Below are 9,007 nucleotides of genomic sequence, written 5' to 3' on the forward strand. Positions count from 1 at the left end.
GTTGGTACAATTCATAAGATAGATATAGGGTGGGATGGAATATTCAGCGGTCCATTACTTCCAATAATCGAAGAAACCGGCCAAAACTCCAGAATTTCGATCTACATCGACCATTTTATTTACGAGTACATGAAATACCGTTTACCATATAAAAGTCTATGAGCAAACATCTCTCGCAAAAAATCAACCGTAATTGTATTGGAAGCCAAATGATTTGAAAATTTGAAGAAAATAATCGACAATTATCGACTTGAATTAATCTTTGGCCACGTGTCAAGCAAACTGAGTATTTCTCACAAATGGAAGAATTTTTCATTCCTAAGAGGGCATATACATTTTCGCATAGGTTTAGTCAAAGCATTTTAGCTCAGAAATCATTAGTTGTACACAAAAACTGCATGGAAAGGAATTGTAGGGCTTTAGAGGAAAATGTACATACAATTTTTTTTTGCGTCGGTAATTAGCACAACAAAAGTGGCGAAAAGAAGTCCAGAATGGAGAAATGAAAAATAAATTTTCTATAGAAGGTTAAGTTTTTCAGAAAATATTTTATTTCGACCTTTTTCAAATTATTTGTATTCCAATGATTTAAAATTTGTATTCGTATTCCAATGATGAAATTAAAATTAAAACAGTTATTTTGAATCGAAAAGCTTATAATAATTAACTTCATGCACGCATCTATTTTTAGGGTATTTTGAATCTAATTTGAGAAAATTAAAAAATAAGGACAGAGAAAAAAGTTATGAACAAATTGATATTCTTTTACTTGTATTTTTCCTCACATAAAAATTTCGTTTTAATGCACAGAAGGTTGCATAAGCCACTTACAATTACCCTGTATTGTAAAATATTATTTGTGGACCTTTCTTTTGTAGCTCTACAGTAGTGAGTATAGTTATTTTTTGAAACTTACATTACTCAAAAACAATTTAATTGCATTATTTTGAATTTAGTGCCCCTGATTTGTTTTTTCATATAGAGTACTGACAAGCTGCTGCTATTGTTACAGTTTTGAAGCGCCAGATGTCACGCAATGGTTCTGGCAGCATTGTCACGTAATGGTCTTGATCATTTTTTTCATTTTCAGAACGTTTGGTCAGTACTCGGACTTTATATGGTATTTCCTTACAACGCAACCCTCGCCAACATTTGGGATTGTTTGAGTTACGATTCTGACATATTGCGTTGACGATATAACGTGGAAAATGGGTATATCCTAGATCAAGTAGTTCATACTGCAAAGAGAAATAATATTGAATGTTTCAACTAAGCTGAGGTTTATTCATTTTTGACATATGACTGCAAATGCATGATTTATGAAAGTGAGGTATGTGTTATAAATAATCTTCAAAGTGTCTCATAAGACATACTATTTTTTTTTCTTCAAGGTTTTTCACAGTGGCTGAATACATTAGCAATTTATCCAAAATTTATGCTTGAAATAAGTTTACAAATGTGTCCTGAGTGCCAATATGCTAAAGAAACCCTAAAAACTATATGTACAACACGAAAATGCCGCTTTTAGGTTTTTCCCGCTCCCGTAACATTTCCTTGATTTTTTCATACTCACAAATAACTACGATCATGTTTTTTTAAACACTCGATTTCGAATTAATGGAAAAATAATTTTATTTATCTTAATTCAAGAAAGTTCGAGTGCATTTTTGCCACTGATGATTATTCCATCTGGACTTGTCCAAAAAAAAGAATAGCTGGCTCATTCCGCAATATGATGATGTTGGTCGTTCAAAATTTTATTCTCATCATTGAAAGTGGTGATGTCACGTTCCATTATTTCGTAAGCTTTAAATCTAATATTATTACTTTTCCAGATTGTAACGTGACAGTTTAAGTTTAATGATTAAAAACATTTACCCATTTTACTAAGGATAACCTCAGTTATATTATGAGGAAAAAAAACTCAGTTATATGACAGGTGTGACGTAAATCAATTAAGACGCATCAAGTATGTTATCAGACATAGACGAATATTGTATGGGAAGAAAAAAAATCCGTGACGTTACAACACAAACTTAACTCTATTGTAACTTAAGTTGTTTTCAACCTAGCTGAGATATTTTAGTGTCAAATCAATGAATGATTTCGAATAGCTCAGCGGTGTATGGCAGCAAGCGTAAACTTCTTGCCAGCGTGGTTTTGTCCGTACTTAGGTATGAGGTGCCAGTGTGTTTTAAAGCGCTCGCATGATCTGGAATGGGAAGTTTGGCGCATATCAAAGGATCACGTGCATGTTAAATATAACCCTTGTATGCCCAGTGCAGTTTTGCATATTTTAAGAATAACCAGTGGTGGGCACCGCTAACCGAAAATTTAGCGACGCTAATCGCTAAGTCGCTAACCGGAAAATTTAGCTCGATAATCGCTAAACGCTAAACGCTAAACCCACATTAGCGGAACTTCCGCTAATCGCTAATCGCTAACTTTTTAATATGTAAATAGTCATATCGCTATATTTATTGCTCATGTTTTGTAAGATTTGGACCACTTTGATCTGTTTTGGTTAAATAAACGAAAACAATTACTTTTTAAAGCTACTTACAGTAAGAGGTTCACGAAACGGTGTTCATATTTGATTTTGTAAAAACAAGAATAACAAATGTTATCTAGCTTGCATTGAAAATAGATACTCTTAGGAATGTTTTCATGAAAATTCAATTATTTTCTGAATCGAAAAAATAGAACCAAAGTTGTCATAATTTCAAGCGCATTGCAATTCATCAAAGTTGTTGGTGTGCCAAGAATTCAATCTAGACCTTGTGCTTGTTTTTCAAAATGCTCCTGTGGCTTGTACGATAACTGGAACTCCATTCTAGGGTGAAAAAACTGACAAGAGTAACTTTCGCAGTAAAGTATGTTCATCTTTCGAAGCAATTTACGTACGCCATCAGCAATTCACAGTTTTTCTAAATATTTCTATTGTCGCTTCTCCACAAAATTTAGCGAATTAGCGATTAGCGTTTCGAAGGCCAAAATATTAGCGACGCTAACAGTTTCGCTAACCAGCTCAAAAATTAGCGAAATCGCTAAATCGCTAACTGAATTTTAGCGTCGCTAATTAGCGAATTAGCGAATTAGCGGAATGGTGCCCACCACTGAGAATAACTCTTTTAACTCAATTGAACCTCAACCAAGTTTGATCAAACAAGTTTCAAAATAACAAAAAATAATGCTGAATCTACTTAAAGTAAACTCAATTAGGTGTAAATTACGATGAATTTGGAGAAGTGAGTAAAGTTTGATAAAAGCTCAAAAAATTGAATTTTGCACGAAATTACAAAAATTTTACTCCAGAGCTTGTTTTTGACCTTTTGCTTACTTACCTTACCAAACAGTCCCAAGCCGTGGTGTGGCCTTTGCTGTACGTAAGAGTCGTCTCCATTCCATTCGGTCCATGGCTGCAGCTCGCCAGCTCTGCAGTCTGCGTAGGGTCCGCAGGTCGTCTTCCACCTGATCGATCCACCTTGCCCGCTGTGCACCTCTCCGTCTCGTCCCTGACGGATTGGTTTCACGAACCATCTTTACCGGGCTGTCGTCTGACATCCTTACAACATGCCCAGCCCACCGCAGCCTGCCTATCTTAGCGGTGTGGACGATAGATGTCTCCCCAAGCAGCTCCTGCAGTTCGTGGTTCATTCGCCTTCTCCACACTCCGTTTTCCATCTGCAGTCCACCGAAAATGGTACGCAGTACCTTCCGCTCGAACACCGCAAGGGCGCGTTGGTCCTCCACAAGCATAGTCCATGTCTCATGCCCGTAGAGGACTACCGGTCTGATCAGCGTCTTGTAGATGGTTAACTTGGTGCGGCGGCGAATTCTACTCGATCGAAGCGTCCACCGGAGACCAGAGTATGCACGATTTCCTGCCATAATGCGCCGTTGAATTTCTCTGCTGGTATCGTTGTCGGCAGTTACCAGTGAGCCCAGGTACACGTACTCATCGACCACCTCGATTTCATCACCACCAATTCGAACTCGAAGAGGGAGGTTACTGATACTGTTACTGTCTTCACGTGAACCCCTTCCTTTCATGTACTTCGTCTTCGATGCATTGATAACCAGTCCAATCCGTTTGGCTTCAGCCTTTAGTCCGATGTACGTATCAGCCATCTTCACAAAGGTCCGAGCCACAATGTCAATATCGTCGGCGAAACCAAACAGTTGAACCGACTTTTGGAAAATCGTGCCACTCGTGTTAATCCCCGCTGTTCTAATGACACATACACTTTTGGCGAACCTCACGAATTTTCAGCTGCAAGCTTTGCTTGTTTGGAAAGATATCGCTGTGCGCCAGCTGAAAGTTGTTGGTCGCCTGTGACGACGGAAATATGCCATGTTCTTGGAACAGTTGCATCACCAGGTTGCGGCGTTGTTCGAGGATTTTTCGGTGGCCCTTTTCCTCGGCAGAATTGACGGACCGGGTCGATGGGGTTTTCGGTGTGCGCGGCGAGCGGTCGGTGCTGTCTGCTGTCATGTCTACAACCGAGAAGAAACCTTTGTACTGGTCCATGTTGAAGTCCGGTCCGAAAAATCGATTGCCAATTATGTAGGAACTGGAGGGGGTGGCCGTGGAGGACAGCGGAGCACTGCTATCCGATGTTAGGGGCGGTGGAGGTGGCGGGTGATGCTGTTGCTCCTGCTGCTGTAGTTGTTGTTGCTGCTGCGTTTGCTGGTGATGTACGTCTTCCAGTGGCGTTTTAAGCTGATCTTGATGTTTCTGCTGCTGTTGGGATTGTTTTTTACGATAGTTTTGGGTAAACACCCGGGGTGACGATGGCACTGAGATTGCACTGGGCGACTGGCAGTCCTCTGGTTTGAACTGGGGTAATGTTTTAAACTTCTTCTCGAAATCAACCTGGCGGAGAACGTTGTCCATATCATCCGGTTTAACTTTCTTGAAGAAATCCTTCGTTTTGGTGGTTGGCGAAATCTGCGGGCTCTGGAAGTCGTCCATTGAAGCCGAAGTTGGCGTTGGCAGCGAGGATGGCAGTTGAGACGAGGGTCCGTTGTTGCATTCATCCCGACCGTCTCCTCCAATGACGCTGGTTTGGTTGGTTGTGCAATTTCCGCCGTTGCTGTTGATACTGCTGGTGCTCATCTGCCATCGTTGCAACGGAGCCCGACCGAGCTGAGCCGGAGTCGGGGCGAGAATGAACTTTTTGCTTCCGGGAGCCTCGAAGTCATCGTCAGTCTCATCGGATGCTGCTCCTGCCGGAACGGCTATCTGCTGTTCCGCCAGTTCTGCCGAGGCTAGCAGCGTGCTCGAGGAGCAGGAATTGGGTGTGGCAGGCAGATTTCTGCCACCAGGTGACTCCGGCGGTTCGGTTGCTGGTGCTGTTGGTAGCCCTGTGAGTTGTTCGCGTTGACGCATAAACTTTTGCCGTCCGGCCGCAGTGGCTAGCAGCTGGTTGGGCGTTAGTATAGCAGTTGTGCCACCATTTTCGCTGGCTGATGTTGTTGTTGCTGTTGGTGATGATGATGTTGTTGTTGCTGCTGTTACTGTTGAAGGTGATGCTGTAGGCCTAATGCCGATGGCGATGGCAAAACTTGTTTCATGCTCATCAGTATAGTGTTACTGGTATGGTTTGCGTTAGCACTGCTAGTACTCGTTATGGTAGCATTGTTGTTAGTAGGATTACCATTAACATTCGAACTGATGGTATAGCAAATGGGATTTAAACTGATCGATTTACATTTATTGTCTGCCGAAACGAGCTGCTGTTGCTGTTGTTGCTGCAGTTCTTTAATCGAGGCGGTTGAGAAGTTGAAAATTTCCCCGTTTGCAGCTTGAGTTGTTATTGTTATTGCACAAAACGTCCGCAGGCTCGGTTTTGATGGTAGTCGGAGTTGAGACCGTCTGGTATTGGTCCTGTTGCTTCGCGATAGTCTTTGGACTCTGAGGCATTGTTTTAAAAGCTCCACCAGTGGGTTGAAACGGCGACACACCGACCGGGTTTTTGGGACTACCGTACGAGTAGCTAAGAGGTTGATGATGGTAACCGTGGTGTAACATACCACCGGGACCACCAGCTGGAGATTCGCAGTGCACCGTACTGATCGGACCCACCACCCCGGATTGGTGTGAAACTGGTGGTGGCAGCAACGCTGCCTTTATCGGTTTGGGCTTGCACGTTAGTGGATCCGACGGGGTTGTTGGAGCCGAGCTACTACTACTACTATTGTTGTTGTTACCACAGCCGGCCGCAATCGGTGCCGTCGCCGTTTTCGAGTAATCGGTCAGAACGTTTTGGTTACCGTCGTTCGAGTGCAGGGACGCTGCCATCGAATTTGAAACCCTTTGCCTTTTGTGGTACTCATTTTCGTCAGCGACCGTGACGTTCTGGTTGCCACAGTTTCCATCGTCCACGTCCGAATCGCTCTCCTTTTCGGCACACTTGAGATCAATTTCGACCGTCTCGGCAATGGGCTGCAACCCGGCGGAATCCTCCGCGATGACCATCTGATGATCATCGTCGGATGCTGCTCCATCGTCACCTTGCTCCATCTTTTCCACACCGTTATCGTCCGCCGTGAGAGTACCGCTACGGTTGGCATTGGTGGCATCGGTTGCATCCTCAGGATGAACGATGTTGTAATGGGCAATCGTTGTCGGAATGATATCATTTTGGTTACTGGGACCAGGCTCCATTGGAGTGGTCGGACTTTTTTCGTCGAACGAATCATTTCCATCGAAGGAATCCATCCGACCACGACCGTCCTTAGCCGATGAGGATGATTTGCGACGGTCTTTCGAGCACCACTTCCACTCGGGGTGCGCCTTGAAGTGGGCCTCCTTCACCTCGCTGGCTAGTTCGTGATATTTTGTTTTCTCTTCCGGTTTGAGAGCGTACCACCATTCGCCCAAAATTTTGCTGACAGTTCGATTGTCCTGATTAGGATGCTTCTGGTGTACCAGAGCGCGATGTCTTTTCGAGCAGATCATAAACGCATAAATAGACGACGAATTTTCGGATCTTTCTTGTTGAGTGGACTCTGTGGTTCTTTAGCCATCGTTGGAGGTCCTCCAGCACTACTGTTGGCTGCCTGCAGCGCGGCACTGCAGGTGCGTCGCTTGACTAGCGAATCATTCTCCGCTTTACTGTTTGCTACTCCACTTGCCTGGGGCTGATTCGGGAACGGACCAGACGCATCGGCATTCGTGGCCATTTCGCGATGTAGGTGGTTACCAACGCTCCCAGCACCGATATTGCTTTGATAGTTGTCTCTCCCGGCCAGTTGACTGTTATTGTTAGTATTGTTGTAGGTAGTTCTCACGGGCTCTGCTTCAAAAACATCATCATCTCCCTGATCGTCGTCGCAATCATCGTCGACAGCCGGCTCCGACGGGGGTGGAGTGCATATTTTGACCGTCGGCGATGCAATCATCGTGGCCGTTGGCTGCTGGGCTGGGGAATAGCCCGACTGCTGCTGATGGTGGTGGACGAACGTTTTCGAGGCCGGAGCTTGGATTATCGGAAGTAATGTATGCCATTGAAAGATGGAACCCGTGCTAATGCCGTTTTTTGGCACGGTCACTGGTTGATGTAGCTGCTGCTGCTGCTGCTGCTGCTGCTGTGGGATTGCCGCTAGATGTGGCTGCTGCTGGACGATCGTTTGTTGGATCTGGATCGTTTGCTGGGGCTGAATGAGTTGACCGCCAGCCTGTTGCTGCTGCGGATGAGGCCCACTTTGTTGGGCCGGATCTACTATTACCTGCTGTTGGCTTGGAAAGGAAGAATATAGTCCCGGGTGTTGGGAACCATGGGACGACGCTGGCGATATCCGAATCACGCTGGTAGCGTGACCAGTAGGGGGAAGCGAAACGATCGGCTGCTGCTGGGGTGGAGGCTGAGCAGGTCTCAGCAGCTCGGGCCGTATTAGAGGTGGCTGCTGTTGGCCAAGCCCTCCACCACCACCGGGGACACCGAATAAACCGGTGGGGTTCATTCCATGACAGCCACCTGGTGGTCCTCCGGTTCCACCCAGCCCTCCACCTCCGTACATAATCGGACTAGGAGTGTTGGTTTTGAACTTACTGTGATGATCGGAGGAGGACGGCGCCGGACTGCCGATGGGCATGAACACATTCTGACGGTTGCCGATCGTAACCGGTGACTGAGTTGTGCTGGCCAACGGCGACGATGCGTGACCCGTTGGTGACAAGAAAGAATTGCACGGTGTGGCTGACCGGGAACTGCTCAAGGACACTGCCAGTAGCAACATATTAAAATTATGATTTATCGTGGCACACTCATCAGCAGACATTATTTGTTCGTATTTCATTATTAGTTATTTTCAAAGTTCACCATTTGTATGATCATCGCTCCAGAACTACTCGTTTTCGCAACTTTATTCATCGCCAAGCACATTTCTTTTGACCTTTTACTAAACCGAATTGAAATCGGTCTAACAACAACAACAATATCGCACGCTAGCCTGGGTGGCTAATGCGGTCTCGATCAACTAGATTAGTTGAGAGAATTCGTTATCGATATTGTTTTCGGCACATTTTGCATGTTGTAGGATAAGTAACAACGATACACCGTGCCCCAGTGCAGAGTTGAGAAAATTTCCAGCTCGAAAAGATCCTCGACCTGATCGGGAATCGAACCCGATATCACAACCGTGTGGGAGAGCTAGCCGACCGACATCGCTAACCACAGAACCACGGGGACCACTTCTAATCGGTCTAACGATGATTAAATGAGAGCAAATTTAGTAAACTTCATCTAGTGAATCAAAATGAATAGAGTTTACCCTGAATTATTATTGCTTTTGTCTCCAAACTAGCTGTGATTGATATTTTTCAGTTCAGAAGTCATCATTTATCTTTAATATATCGAATAATAGTACATTTCTAGTAGAATGTATGGAATTTAAAGGTGATCAATTTCACCCCTATTTATCTCATAGTACCTTATAGAAATCTCGAATTTATTTCATAAGTTGACGATAGAAATTTCACCAATAGCCATAGTGGTTCAGT

At 44.3% G+C, this 9,007-nt stretch overlaps 1 pseudogene; it reads right to left on the reverse strand.

The window, feature by feature from the left end:
• Window positions 1-4,231: 4,231 nt before the first annotated feature.
• On the reverse strand, window positions 4,232-8,286 carry LOC129716878 (putative transcription factor capicua; annotated as a pseudogene).
• Between the last annotated feature and the right edge of the window lie 721 nt (window positions 8,287-9,007).

This window comes from Wyeomyia smithii, chromosome 1 (assembly GCF_029784165.1).
Source record: "Wyeomyia smithii strain HCP4-BCI-WySm-NY-G18 chromosome 1, ASM2978416v1, whole genome shotgun sequence".
In the NCBI taxonomy this organism is placed as follows: Eukaryota; Metazoa; Arthropoda; class Insecta; order Diptera; family Culicidae; genus Wyeomyia; species Wyeomyia smithii.